Raw genomic sequence first — 25,147 nt, 5'->3', positions numbered from 1 at the left:
CTGTTGATTCAGTAGGGTTTTCCCTGAACTGAGATAACAAAACACATTTTATTAGGGAGACACAATTTTTCTCTTGTTTTTTTGTTAGTGACAAGCCTATGCTAATGTTTGGAAAGCAATGAGTTTCCTTATGATTAATTTGCTTTGGAAATATGTAAAAGAGTATGCTGTTCCATTAGTGCAGAGGAATATTGTGTCAGTTGCAAATTCACTGATGCTCTAGATATTTGCTACTGCTCTACTCCCCTGAGAGTCAGAAAGAACCTACAGTAATACAAGCTTCCTCCAGGATCTGTGAGATAAATGAATGTAAGCAACCAAAATACTTAGTCAACGGGCTTCATTTTTTTGACAAAGTATGGGTAGATAGGGGTCTTCAACTCTGATGCTCAGCTTCAATGAAACACACAGTCATCTCCATTTCCATTTTATACAAAGAGAGTTAATTGCTTCATTCCTTTCCCTAGATCACAGCCAGGGTTATTTTGCTGGAATTGCTGAGTTGCAATGTTCTCTTCTGTCTAAGAGCAAGACCAAGGGCAATAGTTCTAGCATAATGATACTCTATTCTGTGGGAAAGAAATATGGAAAACACATTTAATTAGGATATTTTTAACTTGCTATATCTAATATAGGATATGTGACAGTATGTTAGTTCTCAGTTGCTATAAAACACTCTAAATAAATGTTCATAAAAGTTTTCTTCTTCCCTATGTCATCATAATCTGTCTACATATTTTATTGATATGAATGGATGTGTGTATGTACTCATGTATTCCAATGCTTTCAGCAATCGACCAGTACATTATCAAATAACTACTTATTTGGGGGAGTTTAATTTATGACACTTTCCACATACCTCATTTTCAGAAAATGCTGAGCATTCACTCTTCAAGGCTGTATGGCAATGTAATAAATTCAGTGCTGAGAATTGTCAGTCACCTCTAAATGTCTTAGCCATACATTTCCAAAAGAAAGGCTTTTTTGTTGGTGGTTTGTTTTGGTTTTTTTTTTTCTGACTGAGTGCAAATAAATTGTGTCAGCTGTAAAAACCGACTGCAGAATGATTACAAGGAGGAAATGGGCACATTTGCTTATGTTTTGAAAACATAAGGGTATGAAAACTGATATTTGTGAGGGGTTTCTTGCAAAGGACTGAAATTTAGAAAATAAATATCTCTTACGTAGTAAGGAAAGAAGCTTTTTTGAAGGTTGGGATCTTTTTTCAGAATGTGCAAACATAGAATGGAAAAGACTGACACACTGATTCACATGTCCTGTTGTACAGCAGTCACTATTTTTTTTCAGATATATTTCTTGCTGGAGGAATAAAGGATTTGAGCTGATACTTATACATATGTGCAGAGAAGACCTGTACACTATCTCTCTCTTTCTCCTGTCTTTGGACTTTAGATTGGTCTTAAGTTTGTTGTGGCCCCTCTGTTGAAAAGTATTTCAGTGAAGTCAAGCATCTTACTGGGAAGACACAATCTAGAGTTCAAGCCCACCTCTCGTGTTTACCTCTCTCTACATCAGAGATTAAATCATACCTATATTTTTATGAGGCCAGTCAGGCTTTGGTGACATTCTGGTTTATAATTTTTCTCTTTCTTGGAGAATTTTAAACAAATTAGGCCTTTCCCTTTTCTCCCCACTCCCCCCCTCCGATTTTGGTTCTTTCAAATATAACATATATAAGAAAAAAAATTGGAGCCAAATCATATCACTAGGCAGATGGGCTCCCTCTGGGTCATAGACCCCCACAGCCTTCCTGGCATTGAGGGCTCAGACTGAGCCTCATTCTCCCTGTATTGTATGTGTATCCTGGCAATAACTGTAGTGTTGTGACTGCTTTGATGGCTGAATGGGGTATTGCAACAACTACAAGGTAGCGTTAAAAATCTTTGCATGACTCTGTTACAATAACTATTAAATAGTTGACAGCATCTGTAGGAACAGTCTGTGTTGGGGTAAATGTTCCAGCATGCAGAGGAGAAAGTATGTAACTATGCTCATTCTTACACTTAATTTATATATAACTGCTTTCAGGAGTATCAGAGGCTTTCCACTTTGAATTTAATTTCTGATCCACACATGACATTACTTACATATTAGTGTGTTGTGAACTACAGTCAGAATTTCTTCAAGAAGCAATACCAGTGCATTCAGGTGGCTTCCTCTAGACTTTGTGTCTAAAGTCTCTGCAGTTGCATGTGTATTGGATTAGAGGAACAACCTCAATTTCTGTTGTTTTCCTGTCTGGCCACGGTGTTCTTGCCTTCTTCTCTTCAGTAAAATGTAGTGTAACCTGGGGACCATTTTGATGCTGCTCTCACCACACATTCACTAGTGACATTTCCACAGTGTGACTGGATTCTGGTTCTCTACTTTGCAATGGAACTTGTTTACTTCAATCATTTGCAGTCCCTGTTACCCAAAGAATATTTTTTCTATTGATATCAATGCTTTAAGGACAAATATGTATTGTGTAGGAAAAAGAGATCATAATTAAAATGAGAGTGTAATTAAAATGAGAGCATAATTAAAAGGAGGAGGAAGGTCTTTGGTTTGAGCCAAGTGAAATTGCTCATGCAGCTATTAAAAAAGTGTCTTTAGAATGCTCCACCAGCACCTATAACAATTCTCAGGTCAAAGTTCTGGATAAAAAACCAGAAATAAATTATCACAGTACTTTAAAATGTTGTGCTAACCCAAGAACCCAATATCTCATAGACACAAACAGATGAGGCTTTTGCAGTACTAAGAAGAGCAGGATTATTTCCTATGTCTTGTCTACTTTATACATCCCACTGTGATGTTAGCCTTTCCACAACATCAGAACATTTCTGATTTATGTTCAATAATGATTCAGTCAAATCTCAAGATAGGCTTCAAAAAAATGGCTACTTTCTTGTTTTATTTGGTGTGGGTTTTTACCATCCTCTACCTGTGTGGCTGATTTTTCTTAAACTTATAACTACTGAATTCCATCCAGACTTTTTGTCAGATCATTTCTTCAGGTGGCTAAGGCAATTTTGATTTCTCTTCCCACTCTTCTTATCTCCAATCAACTGTAAATTTGATCAACACAATCTCTCTTCCCTTCTGAGGGTCAGTCAGTCATGAAAATATTAAACACACCTAGATCCAGGGCAGCATGCAAATGGGTATGTTTGGTCACTGACTGTGGACCATTGCTAGCAACTCTCTGGAACTGTTATATATTTGATTTTGCATGTAGTTTATAGTCCACACAAGATTTCATTAGAATCCTCAAAAGGAGATAAAAAACTTCATTAAAACAAGAATATACAATGTCATCAGTGTATTTGTTGCTCAGTTATTGTGTTAGAGAAATAAATTAAGCATGATTTGTTCTTGGCAGATTTCATTCTGGTGAAATAGTTTCCACTTTGACAGAAGACACTAAACAAAAACTATTAAAACTTGACATTTTAACCAGTGAATAAAGGTTAACTTGCATCAAGATTTTAAAAAGAGCTGGTTGAGTGTCTGTTTAAATTGTGAATATTATTTTCCAGTAAGTTTGGAAAGAGTAGGGAAGTTTGAATAGAACAGAAAAATCCTAATTTCATGCCAATATTCATAAAAGATAAATAAAATGAACCGGTTATAATCCTTGCCTTCCTAAACATTAGTCTGCCTATCTAAACAACTGATGAAGAAGTTCATTAAGAAAGATCAGGAGAAAGTGATAGAATAGAAGTCAATTAAGATGGTCTTTATAGGAAATTGTATTGTCACAAAAGACTTTGCATTTCGATGGATTAAAATGCAAGAATTCATACAATATTGCCAAACTTTTGTGAAATATTTGTCATGCTAATGGTTCCACTTCATAAAAATACCCAACAAATAAACAAAATCAAAAAAAGAAAACCATAATAGAAAACTAGTTAAATGAGCAGTAATTGAAATGTTCACAGGAAGTCACCTCTGAGTTGGCAGGTTTCTGAGGAGGTCCAGAGAGGAAGCTCTAGCACTAAATTTTTTTCCATTTGTATTGCCTTTCTGAGGAAATATGTGAAGTTATTTCTGACAATTTTTAAGGTAACAAAATGATAATGGAAATACTGATAAGAAAGAGAAATTTACTATAAGCTGGGTACAAAGAAGCCATAACACCTTTAAAGATATAACCTATAAAATATTATATTTAAAAGCAAAAATACATATCTCAGAATTATACTTATATGTCAAAAGTCATAAATCCCTGACTTTGACTAGCAGCAAGCCATGATGGTAAATGGATCATATTGCAAGACTATGGATAAAGAATGGCATGTTCTATAACTGCATGAATAAGAATATATTGAACTGAAATAAGGAGGTTATTATTTCTGTTAAATGAATTCCTGCATTTGACACAGTTCTAAAAATAGAGAGTCTGATTCTGGTCATTACAAGCTTGGTTAAAACATGGGGAAGCATGCCTTGTTCTTAAAGTCTCAAGATTTATTTTTACAAAGAGATAGCTAAAAAGTCACTTGACTGGAGCAAAATGTTAAAAAAAAGTCCTCACCTGTATACAATGGGGTTTTTAAGATGACAACAATGATGATGATGATTATTTGGACAGCTTTGTCATATTTCAAGGGTTGCAAATGGCAGAAGGAAAAATGAAAATGTGTAAGCATCTAAAATGTAAATATGTAAATAGTGTGTCTACATACTAAGGGGAAACTTTTTCATTGGTTTAGAAAACTGGAAGAAAGTGAGGAAAATTAAAAAATAATTACATTTATATTTCTTCAACTTTCATATTTTGTTAGACAATGTGTAATAAAAAATGTCCAGATTTCAGTCTCTGTAAACTCTAAAAATAACCTTTAATTTCCACCATTTTTCTTCTAATGACCTTCCCTTTTTTCAATTAGTTTTGCTGCAGATTCTTACCTGCTTTCTGCTATTCTCTTTTACTTTTCACATAAATAAATTAACACAGATTTTTTTGGTTTGTTTTATTGTTTTTTCTTTAGTTTCTCAGATGGGCTCAGAGAAGGAATAAAACCAGCCAGGACACAAACTCATTGAGCATATAATTTGTATGTGACTAACATATGTATTGTGCAATCTCATACAGGGTGACCAATCACTCTTAAGTTGACTTCTGAGGTCCCTCAGGAACTAACTTCATACCTACCCATGAGAAAATAACTATACGGATGAATAGAGATGGTATTTTTGCTCAGCCTGTTGGATCTTCCAGACAAGAATGAACAATAACACCATCTCTGATGAAACCATAATTAGTGCAGCCCATTTATTTAAATACACCACAACAAGTCATGCAGAAAAGTACATTCTTTGGAATCAAAAATGAACCTGCAGTGGTTTTTTTCTAAACTTTTTCAGACATAAACATTAGTCACTTTTTGAGATTTTCCTGTAATCTGTCATAATTATATATGTACAGCATGCTTTCATCATTAAGGTGAACTAAATTAGTGCAGAGGGATTTTTAAACTGCCAGTATTGGAAAAATCCCACATTGACATACAGTTTGATGTTCTGCTCATGCAAGGCTTATTTTTAAGGCTTATTTTTATAAACACAATGCGCATAGGATTTTTGAGACTTTTGATAATTTTAGAAATCAATTTTTATGGATTTCATCTCATCAGTGTATTTATGAGACATTATATACCCAAAAGATACTTTTCTCAGTTACAAAGAGCTTTAAAAACAAAAGACTAGAGGCACTGGTTCTTTAAGAACTCTCAAAGGCTTCTGAGTCAGCTGTAGCTCTGGGAACAGGAGATATCATTTAATGATTAATCCAAAAGACCAATGATACTTTTTTCTACGATAGAAATAATACATTTCTGTGAATCATGGACAGCTGCAAAGGAGATGAAAGGAAAATGCAGGGTTGGACTATTGACAAATGACAAAATTTCCTATGCTGCTTGAATAGTATCCCATAGCTGTAATGTTAACCTTGGGATGCCTCTAGTAATATGTTTGTAGTATAAATGAAAACAGAGTGCCAAATACATGCCTTGAGTTAGGCAAATCCTGCTGCAGCTAGTGCTTTATGGAGTCTGTTCTTAACAAATTATCATACATTTAAAAACTGAAATCCGTCAGCACAAAAGCCCTAGAACACACTAGAGGATTTCACAGGAGATCTCCTAATTTTTATCCAGGAGCTAAAATTCACCACTAAAAATATGCTTAAAAATCTGGTGGTCTAACCTTAGGTACATTTGAGATGTTCCAAATATTTAAAGTGAATGAACATGCACTCAGGTCATTTAAATCTACATTTATATCGTGATATGCCCTGTTTGGTTACTTCCAAAAGCCTGACTGCTTTAGCAGATGAGAGGTCTCATTATATGTCTGTCGTTTGGGGAAATAGTGCATATACATGCCTATGCTGGAACAGCCAGTGTATATTGTATTAGATTTTTTTAAAAAAATATAGCTAGTAGCTTACAACTTAGATTGAAAAGTCAAATGCTAGGAAGCCAACAAAAACAAAATTTACACATATCCATAAGACTTAATCACTTTTAATTGCATGTGAAGCACATAAATGTGTTTCCATGGAATTAAAATCAATACGTAACATGTATGTCCACAGTAATACTACTAACTTGACCATGTTGCTTTTGGTCCCTAGGGTCATACCTTCACAATATGTCATGTGGATATATCACTTGCAGCTGTTGTCAGTCTGTGGCATTCCTTAGTACTCTCCATTCAATTTAGTACTTTTGGATTCTCATTCTTTTGCTGCTGCTGCCTTGAAGTTTTGTAAAACGCAAATCTGTTACCGTGTTTTGTTTCTGGAAGCGATCAGAAAAGAAGTTAGATTTGAGAGTTTAAGCTTGGTCTTATACTTAACAAGAAGGAGGTTAACAAATGTCAGCAGTAAGAGTGATACAGACCACTTTTACTTCACACACAACTAATGACCTTAACCTGATCAGAAAGGTTTCTCCCAGTCCAGTGTTCATCAGCCTCCAAGCCTCACTAATGTCAGACTGCAGGTCACCCAGCTGTGCAATGGGTTTATTACCCACACCCATCCCTTTGAGACCTTCCACTTTTATGAGAATTTTTTCTTTTTTTTTAAGAGAACTTAGTTTGTTCAGCTTTGCTGAGCTGTCTCTGCAGACAACAGAACAACTTAACAAAGAGAACAGAGAGACAATGCAGGTGGCAGATGACTCCCACTGCAACTGCCATGCCCTCCTTCTTCTGCAAGCAGAACATTTGAATTTCTGCCGTTTACTTAGTTTACATGGTACCCCACTTTGGTTTGTCCCCTTTAGATTGCATAGTTATTAATTCCATTCCTCCCCTCCCCTTCCCTCCCTCCTCTCCTCCCCTCCCCTCCCATCCCCTACTCTCCTTTTACAGTAGCAGTTCTCTACTATCCTCTCTCATAAACAACAACAAAATAAGACAAAGTTTTGCCTTGTGAGGAGAGAAAACATTTGCCTTTAGTTGCGCCACCCTTTTTATTTCTGGAAGATTTTTTCTAAACCAGAGCAAAAAATTAACAGATTTAACAAAAAGCCATTTCATGCCTACAGAGAGTGATAGAAAGCTAGAACAAATTTGTCAGCATCGTATTGTAAAGTGCATTCCTGGAAGCTGCTGGGCCCCTAATATCACCATTTAAAAGTACCAAACTAACAAGGGTGAAAGACTTCAATTAGATAGTTTAAAGCCTCAAGGTTTTTAATTGCTACAAACTAAAGTCTGACAACTGAAGAGAAAAACAATAATCCAAACCCCCTTGTGTTTACATCCTTTGTCATGCCCATCTATGACTCTTAGCCACTACAATCTCACATTTGTTAAAAAGGTTTTCTGAAAATGTCTGCAATGAATGACTTTTTACTGTAGGAATACACTGAAAGATTTTTCTGATTTGAGCTAACCATATATACGAACATTTTTTGGAATGAACTTAAATATTAGTTGTCAAAATATTTCTGTTAAATTTTTGTTTTCCAGAATGTTTTTTTTTATGCAAGACAGCCTTTATTTTATTTTCTACAAATAATTACAGTTTCAATATCTTCTCTCCTCAGAATTATAAAAGTTTAGAACTACTGGATCAATTTAATTTGCAAATAATAAATATTCTTTTGTTAAATAAAAAGGGGATTGGAGAGGGCTAGGGTCAGTACGAAGACCTGAGGCGGGCGTAGAGAGAAAAAGAGCATGCAAGTTTGAGATCACCCCTGATTATTTTCCTTTACTTGCATTTGAATACTTTAAGATTTTGATTGGGAAAGAAGTGTTGAAATGCCATGATCAAAACTGAAATTGTAGTATTTTTGGACAGAGTGGAAACAGGAAGGATTAATAACCTCACAAAACAGTCTTTTCTCCTGGGACTTCCAGCTTAATTTTGTAGCTTCAAATTGCTATGTTCTTTCCAGCTTGAAGATATACAACAAGACTATCAAAAGATTACTTCATATGGCAAGGTAAAGCAATGCAGTTTTGCATAAGAACAATGCAAATGTGTATGTTCATATGTGTCAAGGGAAATGTGGTTGTTATATGGTAAAGCTCTGAGAGGACACATCTCAGAGCTTTAATTTGAGAGCAGATGCCTGCAGAAAATATTCAGGACTGCAAAAAGATGATCAAGTTTTGCAGGGTCCTAAATGAATTACTCCTAAAAGATGAACTCTGCAGAAATTTTTCATCCTCGAGACTGGAAGAGATTTGGAACTTCTTTTTCTGCAAAAATACTTATTTGACCCAATTGTTTCTTTTAATCCCTGGGTCATGCCTGTACCATGCAGCACTCAGTTGTTGGAAAACATCAAGAACCGTGTGGAAAAGAATGAATTTCAAGGGCATATGCATAAAAGTTTTCCTGAGCACATCTCTTCCTAAAATGTGTTGAAATCCAGAACTGAAGTTCTAATTTTCATACACTTCTTTTCTTCCTCTGGTCTTAATTTCTTGATTAGCATTGTCATTACAGGACTTGGGGGCATAACTCAGCCTTTTTGTCCAGAGCCCTGCCTGGTTTGACATGGCCTACTTTGAGATGTTTATACACCTAGATGACAGAGATTTGAAGAGCTTCCTCTTTCCTGGACTCACAAAACTTTTGTGGCTATATGTGCATTAAACATTTAAAACCAGTTAGGTCCCATTCTTTGGCCCTGAGAGCAATTATGTTAGACTACCCACTCCTACTTCCCAAAATAGGCTGGCCACATCCAGCCTGGTTGTTTCTAGTGGTTGCTGACCTGTGCTTGCTCCTGATTGTGCCTAGTTATATCCCAGGAGCTGTTCTAACAATTTCTCAGGACAGATGATCAAGGTTTGTAGCTTGTGCCCATTCCTGTCTATGCCTTCCTTATATATCTGCAGTTAAGGAGACTCGGGTTGATCTTTCTGTGTTCTGTAAATCAAGAAGAGTGATAATTTTTAATCCAGGTTTGTCACGTGACAGTAGAGAGCCTTTATCCCAGGCTGTTGAAGCTATTCCCCTTTTATACAGCATTGAGATGTCTTGTTAAGGTCAAGGTGACTATGAGCAACTGTGTTCTGGTTGTTAGAATAGACTGCTGTTAAGAAGGCCCAGTTTGGAGTCTTTGTTCTAGATGGATATACAGAAATCTGAAATAGTTATTTTTACAGGTGTAAGCCCTTTAAAAATGGATTACTAATAATACTTTCATGCAAAAATTTTTCATTTACATGAAATGCTTTTCTAGATTTAACACATTTCTTCGTATTCCAATTTCTTCTGAAGATAGCGTCAGCAATAAAAACCCTCCAGCATGCCATCTTAGAGACCTTTCCTGGTCACAGAACATCGCTGAAGCCACTAGAACACTTGTTCTTGTGAGAACTAATACGCCTTTACTGTGGTGTAAGAAAGAAGTGTTACAGGTCCAGGTGTCAAGTTATCAACATAGTGCAATTTGGCAGGTGGCCCCAGTTGGTTTCACGGACTGGGGTTCCTGTCTGCTATTCTGCATCACTGAACTGAACAGATATGTGGCTGTCATCAGCAGTGCACCACTGGTAAACATGGGTATTCAACAGTATGAGGCAACAGCTTTCTGCAGACCACTCCTGGGGCATGGGCTATAGTTTGGGAAGCACTGAACTAGCCAATGGTTACAAAGGACTAGGAGAGGTAATTGCAATGTCAGTGCTAAGCATTATTATTATTTTGCTAGCTAGAAAAACCCAAAAGATAATGATATGATACACAATACATCATACTATAGCGGAAGACATACTTGTCCTTGGTTATGGTTACAGTTTTGTGGAATTGAAAGTGGAGGGGAGCCAGATCTTTCACTGCCCATAAAATGAGAACAGCAGAAAGAGGGTTCAGATCTATTATACAACTGGTAAAGAAAAACACATGAAAATGTCAGAGGAAAGAATGCTTGTGAACAGTATTTGGCCAAGATTTGGATCCAATTGACCCTGACTTGTCCTCCAACAGCACAGGATCTGGGGCATCTCCGACTTCCTTACATTCCTTACTTGCAGAAAAATGCCATCCTTCGGTAAACATGGATTCTCTGCCTCCTCACATGACTGCTCCTCATTCTGGAGACAGTGACCTTCACTTTTACCAGCATATACTGACAGTGACCTTTACATTTACAAGCATAGACTGGTGAACATATTTTTGCCAATTAAGTTAATAACCTTTGGATATAATTTCCATATAATATCCATAATTTGCATATAATTTCTATTACCAGAGAGGATTCCTGCACTGCTAGGCTTCATACCTAAACCTTTCCCAAACTATGTGAAACATGAATGGCCTGGAATCCTCACTTTGCAGAAAAGGAATTGCACCCCAGAAACAAAGCCCAGATTTTGAAACTGGATTAGGTGTCTCGTTCCATTGGCTGTTAGGTCCTTATATATCTCTGAAACTTGAGTGATGGGCTGGGAATCAGACAGAAAGCTACTGGGACGCCTTGGAATAGTTCCCAGATTTTCCAAGTCCAGATGGAACAATCTAAGCAGTGGGATATGTTCATTCTTCCCAGCTTCTGATCTTTCGAATTCATATTAGTAAGCTTTTATTTGCAAATGAACTTGCTGGTTTTAAGGCTGACAGCAACAATTTTGCTGTAATCACAGAGCTGCATGCCCCAATGCTATAAGAAATACATAAAAAGGTATGACCTGTGATGAAATTATTAGTGTTGGCTCTGTAGTAGATATACAGGGCAATATCAGAAATGCTGGTTAAATATTGTTTTGTACACTGCACCCCTTCCTTAAGCACCAGCCTCTAATAATATATCACAAGACAGCAAGTCAGCATACGGATGTCTAATAATCAGTTATTTCCTGGTAGTGTAGGACCTTGCTGAAAATAGGTCCAATCCCACACAGGCAATACTAATCCTTGCAAATACTGTCAGAAGCTATTTGTAGATAAGGGCAGGAGCAGTCAGGACCAGTTCAGGCTTTTATGGTTATTTAAATACCCACTAAAGAATCTGTAATCCCAGTCCTGCAATTTCCACCACATGAATGGAACTCAGTAATAAGGCCTCATTCTTAAAGCATACTTTTCAGCAGTGCATCTTGAGTTGCTTTAAAAAGGGAGACCCATACCTTCACCCTTTTTTTCAGTGTGGGAAACCAATGCACACTGAGATGTAATAGTACAAAACGAAAAGTCAGTAGTCTATTCAGGAATAAATCCCAGGCAACCTGAGCCTGATGTGCTCTTCTCCAGTGCATTGGGGGAGCTTTGAAAAACTATTCAGGTGTGAAGTCATAGCTTCTGCCTTCAAATATACCATAAAACCCATTGTACTCATAATAATTTCATTCTGTGCATCATAGACACTCATTTATGTCACCAGAATTGCTTTCAATCAGCTATTGTGAATGTGTTTTACTTATTTTTTTCAAAATCTGTGTGTGAAAGAAAACAGCTACAGAGACACTGAAAGTGGAGAGACCCAAGTTATGCCTTTCCTTACTCTTAGGCCCTGATTCTTAGATTATTATTAATAATCTAATACATGAGGAGTCATAAAGACTTTATTAGGGTGTTTCATGCTTCAAGCTAAGTCAGTGTGTAAATGAGGAATATTATTCTTGTAGCTCTGCTTACAATGGCATTCAAGTATTTCTGAAGTGACTCAGAAACTGAGATGTGAAAGATCTACTGGAATTTGAAAGCTGTCCTCATAAACGCTTTTCTGCCATTTGAGTGCAGAAAAGCCACACATGATTGAGTATGAGGTGGAAGAGCATGAATCATTTATTGTAATTACGTTGTTTTGGGTGAGTAGTGTAGATATGATTTGTTTTTTCAGAGGTACTAAATAGTGATTTCTGAAAAACCACATTACCCTTCCCCACCCCACCCCAATGTTATTAGGATTTATTCCAACTGTCGTTGTAATGTCTGAGTGTTCAGTCTGGTAAAAAAAAAATCCATTTAGCTTTGGCTAGGGTTTTCAGTGGGAGCTGGGTGGCTCAGACTCCAGGGAAAATCTAAGCTCTTATTAAAGTACTTAAATTGTAATCTTTTCTAGGACTTGAAAGCATTAGCTCTGACCCACTTCCCATGAAACTGGGATGAAGAGTCAGCTTTGTCTTGCACTTTTACAGTAGCATCTAGTCATCCCATGTCTCTTCTCTACCCAGTACTGAAGATAGGATATTTTGGTGATACCCATCCTTCCACATCTGGCTGCATCTATATTAGCTACATGAGTCGACTTATCCCACTCACAGCTGTCAGCTCACTCCATTCCTTCAGTGCTTCCCATACCACATACTCCCAGCTAGAGGTTACTGCTACATCTAACTACTTGTTGAACTGTTTCAACAAGTAGTGACCTTTTCAAGGAAAATGAGCAGTTCTGGTTTAGGAGATGTACACAGCTGTTCTTTGCTAGTCCCTGGCTCAAACAAGGAACAGAGCATTTACAACATGCTGTCAACACAATGGTGGAATAATGGACTAGAGGCAGTAATTTTTATGGTTTGCACAAAATCAGCTGCAGGTCACCTTTCCCTTTATACTTCCCTAGCCTGGTTGTCTGTGGTTTTCAAATGTATATACTTTACATAGAATCATAGAATCATAGAATACATGTAGGTATTTTCCACATATATATGTGTGTTATCATATATATAAGATATACATGTGTGTTTATATATATAGTTTATATATATATATGTATATTATTGTTTTTTTCAGTACAATAGTCAGGAAAGTTAGCCACAACAGAATGGTTTTTGCTTGATGAAAAGGAAAAAAAATTGAAAGATATTAAAATTACCAAGCAGAATGGAAAATCCTTTCAAAAGACAACAATAGTATAAGCCCCCAAATAAAAGGTTATGTTGCCAGGAAAAATTACCTTTGAGCCAATGTAACAATAATAACAACATGAAGAAACCATTAAGAAGAAAAATACAGAGAGAGTAAAAGAAAGGGTCTAAAGACTCAGAAAGAGTAAGGGCACAAATAGAACTGACAAGCTAACTGCTGTTTTGTAAATCTCTGCACCTAATAATTCAAATGCAGAACTGCTGAAAAACTGCAAACATTTTAGCGTGGTTTTGTTAACCCTTACTGCTGCACTCTGTTACAAAAGATGCATAACTGAACCTGACTCCCTAAATTACCCTAAATTATCAGGGAAGATACAAAGAATAACTGTCTTCTCTGCAGGTTAGAGGTAGCTAGAGGGACTTTACACCAGTGTCACCTTACAGTGACACTTGTCTACCCTTTGAAAGAAGGGTAGACAATATTCAAAGCTCCAGACTGAAGTGATTAATTGAATAAGGGGAGAAGTTCCTACAAGTTCCACTGAACTTGTACCCAGTTGGACACTGAAGACATATCTCCACAGGCATCTGAACTTCAGTCCCAGTTGGCACCGAGGATTTTGTCTGGTAGCTGGGAAAAAAGTGGCGACATTGGCAAAAAAATTAAGAGTGTCTTTTAGCATGGTGAGCTCCCTTCTTGCAAACAGGCTGCAGAGAGTTTGCCAAGCATCCCTATTGGCATGCTAACCTGATCAACATGCTCAGGCCTGCAAGATTCTGTGTGTGCTGGAGGGTATGTTTAAGCCTCTCCCTGTACAGACTATGAGTGTTATGCTGACCTATCCCTGGAATACTCTTTTTGTGTGTGTCTGTGTGTTGGTGAGTGTGTGTGTGCTGCCTTCCCTGAGAGGCCACAAAGGGGCTCAAAAGGGGTGTAAAAATACTGAGGGAATGTCCTGGAGGGACAGAGAGTTTCAAAGGAAGAATATATTCCTCAATCACCAGCCAGAGCTGGTGAGGCCCAGCAGCTGGTGTCTATCTCCATGCATTTCTGAGAGCCAGCAATAACTCTTCCAGAATTTTTGACTTCTTCCATGTTAGAGCAAATATCAGCTTCCAAAGACGATGAGGAAAAAGACAGCTGTTGAAACTCCCTTATAGAAGAGAATACAAGGTTTGGTATTCATTTGAAGAACTGTATTCCTATCTGAAACTCTTCTGAAGGGTCTAACCCTTTTGTGCCTGCAAAACTGGTATGGAAAGCTAATAATACCTTTTTTTTTTTTCTTTAAATTCTTGGGGATTCTTGCTTCCCACAGGTCTGCATATAACATGATGTTGCCTTAAAAAACAGTACTCTCGCATGTGTCAAATGCCTCCAAACCTCAATAGCTCATATTGGTTTGGGGAAAAATTCATAGGGATAGAGGATGAAATACCTACAGATTTCAACCTAAATTATCTACTCGATGCATCCTAACTTCCCACTGTCTTCAACCATTCATCCGTTTGGTAAGCACAACTTGTCTGCATCAATGCCCAGTTCATTCAGATTAATGTTATTTTCTGTTTGCTTTTTTTCCAAGCTGTTTTAGATTCTCCCCTGCTCCACTATCTTAGCCATACAAGTGGACACTTTTTCCTTCATGTTTTGGTTGGCAAGTGGTATGGAAATCTTACACATCCAACTGCTCCTGAGCAGGTGTCCAGGATAGGTTGTCATTGCCATTGGTATTTAACTCTCAGTGGCAAGAAATGTGGAGGTACCTGAGGTACAGTAATACTTAATTTGACATAAAACTTTACTCCAGTAAGGTGCTTGACATTCTGGTCCCTGCTAAATGCCTGTTTGTGCTCTGGTAGATGAAGGCCTTGCAGAAGTCTGTTTTTAACTTGGAGTCAGATTTAGGAGGGATGTCTGGCTCATAGGTTTGTTTTCCAGACTCATCCAGGCTTGTTTTCCAAAGTTAACTTCATATCATTTGGAATGTGTTATTCGAACTATCACTAGTCTGAAAGAAAAAGAGTCTGAGAATGCTTAAATATTTTAAATAAAAGAAGACAAGTAATGTGAGAAACTACCAGTAGCCTGAATTTTACTATCCACTAAATTTCATGTTGGATGATTTAATTAGTGAACTTGTCTGCAGTTAGTTCCATACAGAAAACATCATGTGTTTCATTATTTTTTGTTCATTGGTGTGGTTTCTTTGTTTTGATTTTTGTTTTGTTTAATTTTCTTCTGTACCCCCAGCCCATGGAAGGCAGAACATGATGTTCAAAAGGCTGTTTATATTAAAAAACAACAAAGCAACAGACCAAAACCACAGTCCTGTGCTCATCTATAGTTAACAGTTAATAATAGATAAACAAGGTCTAATAAAATAAATGCCTACATGACCACTTACTCAAAGTACAGAATAAGTCAGATTTGGAGGTCTGGAAAAGCTGAGTTGTTTCTTCTCCAAAACACACCTCTGGAGCTAATGTAGTTACTAAGAAAGAGAAGTCACAGATCAAGCTTTTTAAAGAAGATTATCCCACAGGATTCCTGAATCAGCCAGGCAAATGCAGGACTGATTACCAAGGAAAAAAAAAAAAAAAAAAAAAAAAGAGAGAGTTGCTATATATTCCTGCTAAGAGATTTTGTATTTATTCTTAAAATAAAAAATATTTTCAGAATTGGCTAAGTGATGTCCTAATTACAAATAGGCAATCTGTTAAAATAAATGAAAGGCGAAATAGAAATACATAAAGACTAAAATGTCCTGAGCAATATAACCTAGTCAGTCCATTTTTTTTTCCAGAATACATCATATTTTTAGAATAGAAGCCTGGGATTTGGCATACATAAAGTTTGAATACTGATTTAACTCATTCAGTATAGAGTTTGTATGAGAAAAGTGAATCAAACAGATACTGTGTGAAAACCTATTCTGGAATAATTTCCATTAGAAATGCTATTCTGAAATAAAAGCCTCTTTATTCCACAATCATTTGGATGCTATTGAAATGGAGCATTCTAGTCACATTCCTCAGTGACAAAAAGCACCTGAAAACCTTACTTTGTAATGTGCAAGAGATGTGAATGGAGAGGAGTGGTTTATTGCTGAAGATTCAAGACAAATTGCAAATATCAATCTTTATATGCTTGTTAACATTTAATTGTGTATAAAAGTATCACAGTCATTAAAAATATGCTATATTTTAATAGCTGTGGCTATATGGAATTGATATTGAGATGGAAATGTGCACTTAGTTTCTAATACTGAGCCTAAACTACTTTCCTTCTAACATATAAAATTATGACAAGAGTCAGAGAAATGCACATCCATAACAGGGAACAGCTTAAACTAACACCACCAAAGGAATTAAACCAGTTCTGAAACTGTGCATAAGACTGGTTGCAGCTGTGTTAGGAAATATCTCACTGTTCCTATTCTGCTCTTGCTACTTCAGCTGATTTGTTCTTCAGCCTTGGACTTCATATCTCAATATTTCTGTTTCATAAGAATGAACTTAACTGTATGCAGTAGTTTAAAGTTGCTATAGGAAAAATATTGCAATAGGACAAGGTAGTCCATATTATAAAATCTTCTCTTAGTTATAGCCTAGGTAAATATCCTGAGAGTACTGTGATTGCTTCTTATTATTACACAGGGGTGTTGGGAGGGAGCAAAAAATTTCTTAGCTCTGCTTTTCTCAGCATTTCTGTTTCAATGTTACCTTGAAACAAAACAAAGGAGGCTGTGAGCCAGGGATAAACAAAGCCAGGCACAGACAATGGACTGTAGGTCAAGTCATGTCAAAGACCAGATAATAATAAATGCAGGAGAGGAGGAAAAGAATTTAACCTGGTCTAAAATACCTTATAACATAACGCTGGGCATATACATGTTTGTCTCTGCTATGTGAACCACTAGGACCCACGTTCACATCACCTCTATACACAGTTTCCTGTAATTGATGTATTTATGGAGATGGGTTCTGAATTATAAAAAGCACCAAGAAATTAGAGGAAAGAAGAAAAAGGACATACCCTGTCCTTCCCCATCAGATAACCTTTCCACTATCATTTTATGGAGGTACTGCCTTTCTGTTAATTCACTTATTTTTTTTGTGTATAGATGTCAAGGAAAATATTTTTGCAGACAGGAATGTGCTGAATTCACCAAAAAATGATGCTGTGTAATGGAGAGCCTGAATTTAAAACTGCAAGGCCTAGGCTGTACCTGAAGGACAAATATCTTGTATGTAGGTTTTGGAACAAATATTTGCTGCACCCTTGTGTCCCAAGACTTCAAAGTAATTAAAAATAACAGTCAAAAAGACTACTGACATCTTTTGCAGTGGGACCAGAACTATCCAGAGAAATGCAATGAAATAATATAGTTCTAGTAAAAGATTGGAATATATTGTGCTGATAAACTACCAGATGATGACAGAAAGCAAAAAATCCAAAAGGAAGAGACAGAGGAGCCTATTTTGTGCCCTCTTCAGTATATCATGATAAAAAGAATACTCAGAGACCAGCATAGGTAATCTAAGATTATTCATCCCTAAGAAGAGAAACCACTTAGAAAAATAAGAGGGAAATGATCGTGTTTTGGACAAACAACACTAATTTTGACTACATTGAAATTAATAGCAAAACTCTTATTGTCTTCCATGGGCTTGCATTTCATCCAAAGCACTCTCCCCCCTCTTCTAAGCACTCTTCCCCCTCTTCTAAAGCGCAAATCACTTGGGCATGTAAGGAATACTTGAATAAAAAGCCTGTCTTTTTGCATTACAAAACTTATAGTCTTGCTGAAAATAGAAGGAGGGTAAGATGAGAGGAAATGGGAAGTAAATTTTGAGGAGACAGAGTTAGAAGCAAGTAAGGAGAAGAAAATGCAAGGTGGAAGAGGAATATTTAATTATTATTAATGACAATACCCTAAGTAGATAAGCAGGTGCTGGTGGTTGGTAGAAATTTTAAGTGTTCAAGTGAGCTATTAATGAAAGTGTTAGAAGTCAGTACCTATGGTATCTGATAGTTATGGTTTTAACTAATTTATCTGTGATATTTCTTTCATTATATGATATATAATTATAACGGTAGTTGGAATGAACTTAGTCTTCCCAGCATTTTTCCCATCATAGAATAATAGAATGCTTTATGTTGGGAGAGACCTTAAAGATCATCTAGCTCCAACCCCTCTGCCACGGGCAGGAACTCCTTCCACTAGATCAGGTTGCTCAGTCCCCCATCCAACCTGGCCTTGAATATTTCCAGGGATGGGGCATCCACAGCTACTCTGAGCAACCTGTTCCAGTGTCTCACCACCCTCACAGTAAAGAGTCTCTTCCTAATATCTAATCTAAATCTATCCTCCTTCAACTTAAGGCTGTTTTCCTTTTCCTATTGCCACATGCCTTTATAAAAAAAAATCATTACTACTGATGGTTCAGCTCCTCTGATAGGAGCTCCGGAAAGGATATAATGTCAGGTTACACTATATGCAACATTATCTAGGTACACTTGGAGGAAAAAAAAAAAAAAGATGTTAAAGTTCCAGCCCCAGCCTGTGCTGCATCTACACTAGCACTCTAATGGAAACTCTATGATAGGAAAGAGAAAAAATTATTGGCATAAAACCCCCTTTGTTTACACAAACTTTTGATGAGTTCTGCAATGATGACAGTTATTTGTTATTCAGGAGACAAAATCAGCAGTGCCATTCTGGAACAAGATGATATACCAATAAGCAATAAGTACCAGGACCTAGAGATTGCGGTTGGAACTGGATATGCTTGTTTGGGAGATAGGGTGGAGAAATAAAAATTTTAGCAGGTCTCAGAAGTTAAAGTCTAACAGTCTGAAAGCTTGAAGAAAAAAGATTCATAAAGTGGTAGAAAAAGAGGATAAAAGGGAACATGAGATGATGTTTGCTGCATCCCCTTGCCCAGTTGAGAATCACTCGTGACTGACTTTGTCTACAATATGTACAGTCTGCTCATTAAGACCCTATGCAGTAGCCTCTTCTACAATCTTTAGCACTTAACTGTCTGTGCTAATGGAGAGGCTTTTGTGGTGTCAAGCCTGAATCTTTCCTGCTACAGATCCAGTTCATCATTTCTGTTCCTTTCCTTGGTAGAAGACAAAACCATTATTTTTCTCCACGGTAACATTTTAAGAATGTGAACATCATTACAGGGTTTCCCTTCAGGTTTTTTTCTAGTCCCACAGACAATAAATGCGCACAATTCTAACGACCTTGCAGTCAATGTGCAACCTATTCATTTTCATTTAATGAGCTATAAGTAATTTCAGGTACTACATAGATACAGTATGACAGGATTTTATCTGCTGGTTTTACATTCACATTTTCTATATTAAAAATAATACAAAAATAACAAACTCCTCTATCCTTGCAGTTTGACAGACCCACACAAACAAAAGAGGCAACTAACTGATTATTCACCAAAAAAAAAAAAAAGTTCAGCTGACTCATTCTGTACTGTTGAGATGTTGAAACTGGGAAAACTCTTTAAAAGCCTTTTACATCATTAAATTGTTTTAAGAGGGCTTCAAGTAGTGACTTCCCAGGTCTCTCATGCACAAGCCTGGACAGCTGTAGCCCTGTTGCCTCCAAGACTGGCTGTTGCAATGGGCAGCTTTGTTGCTGCCAGGCACAGCAGATGAAGGTGTCCTTTCATGCCCCTTTGACAGTTCAAGCTAGAAATGCCCAGGGCAACAGCATGAAATTTTGAACTCTGCGGATAGGCAGAGTCTCTGGGCCATGGGAAAAATATGCTACCACTGTGGTATTTAAACTGTCTGGGTCTCATATGTTACTCTGGTACCATATGAATTACAAAACTCTCCATTTCAGGCCTCTAAGAACCTATTTTTCAAAACCTGCTTTCTCCCTCAAGGTCCATATGTACCAGCACAGCAGAGCAAGTAAGTTTGTGGCTCTTTATGCCATTTTATGATTCTATTTCAAACATCATCAATCCCAGGTCTTTGCAGGGTTTTGCCAAACAATCTTCTGTTTCCTTTTAGAAGCAATTATTGAACAACTCAGGATAGAAAGAACCTCAAAAGCTTATCTGGTCCAATGCTTAAACAGCATGTCCTATTCTTCCTATTACCTTTCACAAGTATCTACCTACCATTTTGCAAATTGTCAAATGATTATGCAAATCCTAAAAACTCCCAAAATTAATTCTGAAGCCATTGTAGCATTTCAAAATAGATGTTAACAGTAGTGGAAGCTTTGTAGTAATGCAACAATTTACCATAGTGCAAAAGGCAGTGACAATTCCAACTTTCCTGATTGCTACCGAAAGACTGGCCAGAAAGCTTTCAAACCCTCCAGCTCCTGGTCCCATTAACCCAGTTGGCAGTCTGCTAACACAGAAGTCAGTTGAAGAGCAGCTTCTGGTAAGTGCCAGGGACCTTGCTGCAGTACAGTAATTGTGCTTACCAGCTCTCAAAAATACTTGGCTTCATAAGCAACTGCTTTATTAAGTGCCTATAATTTCTCTATCCAAGCTTGGGCAGAAACGCCCACAAATTGTGACATCATGACAAGTCAGAGCCCTACATCACATTGAAGAGAGTTTCATTTGGAAAAAGTCTTTTCCGCTGTATCATACCCTGGCCAGGATCACCTTTAATGCAGTGGTCAAGAGGAAGCTCCTCTGTTAATCTCCTTAACTCCTATTCCCCTTTGAACCAGACCTCCTACAGGCAGCTGGTAAGTGCTGTTGCTTGATTTCCTTCATTAGGCTGTTCAAATGAAGCACACAAACAAAGGTGATGATGTCTTTACTTGGCACTTGAGGAAAAATGGTATTAGAAGACACTATGTGTTAATTTAGGGTTTTCTGATCTGATACCATGGTCAGGACTATATCTGAAAATAGCCTTAATTCAGGTGAAAGTGCAAACATAAGCCAATAGATCCACAAAAATTTACTTGGATTTAGTTTAACTTAGGTAACTGTCCATACGGACTTGTTACCAAGAGAAGATATCATTTATTTGTTTCTGATGCGGGGAAGGCCTGACAGATTTTACCAAGCCTGACAGATTTAAAGAAGCATTTGGACAATACTCTCAGGCACATGATGTGACTCTGGAGGATGGTCCTGTGCAGGGCCAGGTGTTGAACTCCATGATCAGCATGGGCCCCTTCCAACTTGGCATATTCTGTGATGTTCTATGATATTGTATTGTTTACTTCTCTCCTTGCATGGTAATTTTGTAAACATTCATCTCAAACCTTTTTCTGCACCTTCTCTCATTCTGGAAAATCTTTTCAAAGCTGTGAATACTCGTGCACAGCCCTGCTTTCCTACAAACTGTGTTCATATCAGAAAAAGAGGTAGTATTACCTCTCTGTTTGTCTTCACAGGAAAGAAGCCAGAGGTCCTTTTCAAAATTACTTTAACCAGAAGCTTATATTTGCCTGTTAGACAGATATACTGAAAGCCTACCCTGTGGCATTCGTGTATGTTTGAGCAATGTGGTTTGAAACCCATATTTTTGCTTTAAAAAGGTGAATTTTGCAGTGGATACAAGGTCCAGAGCTCAATTTTTGAGTCCCTTTTATTCTGATGATGCTGTTACTATTTTAATGGTGACAGCCTGAGGCTTCTAGACCTGGCAAACATGAACAGCTTTTCATCTTCGTAAAAATAAACTGAGATTGTTCACTGAGTTTTCCATTGTTTATCAGCCCTAGTAAATATTTGTGGGTGCCTCTATTCATTAGCTGTTTCAGATTTGCAAAGAAATATTTCCAAAATAAAAGAGAGAGGGAAAAATGGGGGGAAATATTTGGAATGCCAGCAGCAGGAGCAGCCGGTGTAGTGGATACCAAGGCAACTGTAACCTTCCCTGTGCCCTGGGTCTGTTGCACCTTCCCCTGGGTCCATTGCATCTTGCTATTCCATTCACATTGTCTTTTCTGCATCCTGGACAACACTGCCAATTAAAACAAAGCCTTTACCTTGCAGCCTACTTGCAAACAGTGTTGACTGAGGTTTATTACTGGAACAGTTTAAAGTAGCCGAGAAACATACCTCCAATCCCAACTGTAGTAGATAGTGTTTAAAGAAAGGTTCAGAGTAATTTTTTCTTGGTCATGACCTTCCCACCCTGTAAAGAAGAGCTGAACTGCTTCAAGAACATGCTTTTGTCCTATATAGAGTTTCCTGAGCATCTCATTTATAGTCTTCCAGTGTCTGACAGAAATTTGAAAGCGCTGACATTGCCTTTACTGAGAAAGTATCAAAGGAGTCCCTCAAGTCTGTGCTCATTTCTAGGGCCTTTCAGATACAAGTGTTATGTTGTAGGTGAAAAGAGAGAAAAAAAGTGTTACTCAAAGCTTTGATGTTCATTCTAGGTGAAAAACCCCTTAATGAACCTGTATATTTTTTTTTTGGGGAAATTTCATCTTGATGTATTACTTTCAATATTTCGTTTGCTTTCATCTTTAGTGGCTAGATTAGATCTCTCAAAACATAAGTGGTATGCTTCATACAGGGTCCATCTCTCATTCTGCAAACCTAATGTTGGCCAGAAAATACAGAAGTAGCTGAACCACACCACCTACATGGTGACAACTCCAAATCTAATCTTATAAGATTTTTTTTTGCTAGAAAATTCATTTTTCCATTAAAAACAGATGCTTTTGCTTCATCTGCTCCAGATCACCTTTTCTTTTCTCCCCTCAATTAATTCAAACAGAACATTTTCAAATAGCCTCTACATTTTGCAAAAGTTTTAAAAATACTTAATCTTACTCTTTTCTGGCAAATACAGTGAATAAATTTTTTCCCATTCCCTTTTGTCTGTTAAAATTTATGTGCTATTTCTTTTAATTTCCTTTTCTCATTTTTTCATTCTGCATTCCTACTTATAATATTGTTCCAATGGGGGGTCTAACAAGAATTTATTAAGCTAAATGAATTATTCCAGTTTTCTTAGATCTTGGGTAGTTAAACTATTATTACTGAAATTTCTTTTAATTCATTTCAATAAAAATTATTCCCACTTATGAAAAGAAAACTACTAAAACTAAACAAAACAGAATGAGCTAGAAAGATACTTCAAGAGGTGAGAATAGAAACTATTATTACTTTTTGACTCTTCTGTTGTTTAACAAAATCCCCAGGTTGTGCTGTCCAGCAGTGGTCCATGCTGTAAGTATTAACACACCACTTCTACCAACTGCTTAATAGTTCAAGTGGTTCCAGTTTATGCTACAGATTTAAAGGTCTTACATTCTTTCTTCTAATACTGTTCAAGTTGGATTCAGCAAATTTTTTCCCAAGTGGAAGTGCTGTTTTCCACTCATTTTTTACTGACTAAAAAGACAAAGCAAGAGATCCATTTGGAAAAAAAAAAAGGTATTCAAAGGGTATTGTGAATTAGAATTAATTACTCTCATGTCTTGACTGTGGGACCAAAACATGTACTTGTGCGCACACATGCGCAATAATGTAATGAGACACATTTGCTTCTTGGAAAACTGGTATTTTCCACTGCACAGACATAGGGCAGAGGAGAACGTAATAAAATTATTATTTTATATAGCATATAGATATTTCTATTTTAAAGCATGGCTTTAATACTCAGATGAATTGTGCTCTCTTTCTGGCACTCCCACAAAAGCCCTGTTTAGCAAGGTTATAAGAAGGCCATCGTTTGAGGACATCAAAGTAACAGGTTGCATACCAACCTCAACCACAGTATTTCCCGGTTTTGGCAATCTGTACATGATACCAATGCTTGGCATTTTTGCATGATTTTGGGGAAGGTGGGAAGGAGGAAGGAATTTTGGGAGACAGAATTTTGGCAATAGGTGTGCAAATTCAAATTCAGGAACATAAAAATGAGAAGTTCTGAGTCCCACTGCAGGTCAGAATGGAAATAAAATACATGTATCTTAATCATCCTGTCCCTTTTCTATTTATGAAACAAATGTAAGTCTCACCTCTAGCTGCATACTCTGTCTACTTGGGAATATAAATTATTGTCACAGCTTATGTTGGCTTAATATATTTAGGTTGTTCCTGATGTAAAGGGTCCTTTTATAGAAGGCTAGGTAATATTACTTTTGTTCATTATGTTCTCCTCCAACCTATTTCCCAAGTTGATAATATTTGTAGTAGAACAGTTGTCATTCTGAGCTTTTCATTACTTCCCTTGAGATACCTGTCAATGCAAACAGCCAAAATCATGTAGCAGAAACTGCGCTGCTGTTCTCCAAGAGATCCCAAGTCACCAGCATGTGGTTCTCATTTGGAAAGATTGAGAAGGAGTAGTGTTCTCATAATAGCTCCAAACAAAAAACATTTACTTGAAACTGAAGAGTACAGTGAGAGGTGATATCCTGAGGAATACATTTTTCATATTTAAGCCAAAAATGGTACAAAAAGTACATTCATTTGTCAGTCTCACTAACTGCCAAGATGTAGAGAAAGGTCACCTACATAATCCCAATTAACTGAAGAAGCACAACTGAAGATGGGAGTATTTGCATCAGTGCATCAGGGTGTCAGGTTCGACTCCCATCCCGAGTGAAACTGAAGTTTATTTAAAGATTGATGAAAGCATTATATAAGTCAAATGTTTTCCAGGCTGCTGCAACATGCAGTGACATTAAAACTATACTCATCTAATTACCTTACCTACAGCCATGGAACCACTTACAACATCTAAACATGATGAAATAATCATAATAAATTTTACCATTCCAATACAATGGCTTTTTTCTGTTGTACTGTTCTGGTTGTACATAAAACAACAATCATAAATCTGAAACTCCCTCAGCATTACTGCTTAGTATAAATG

The sequence above is a fragment of the Manacus vitellinus genome, unplaced genomic scaffold (genome assembly GCF_001715985.3).
Source record: "Manacus vitellinus isolate BGI_N305 unplaced genomic scaffold, ASM171598v3 scaffold_37_pilon, whole genome shotgun sequence".
Classification (NCBI taxonomy): domain Eukaryota; kingdom Metazoa; phylum Chordata; class Aves; order Passeriformes; family Pipridae; genus Manacus; species Manacus vitellinus.
The sequence above is the reverse complement of the archived record's forward strand: the minus strand, read 5'-3'. Positions refer to the sequence as shown.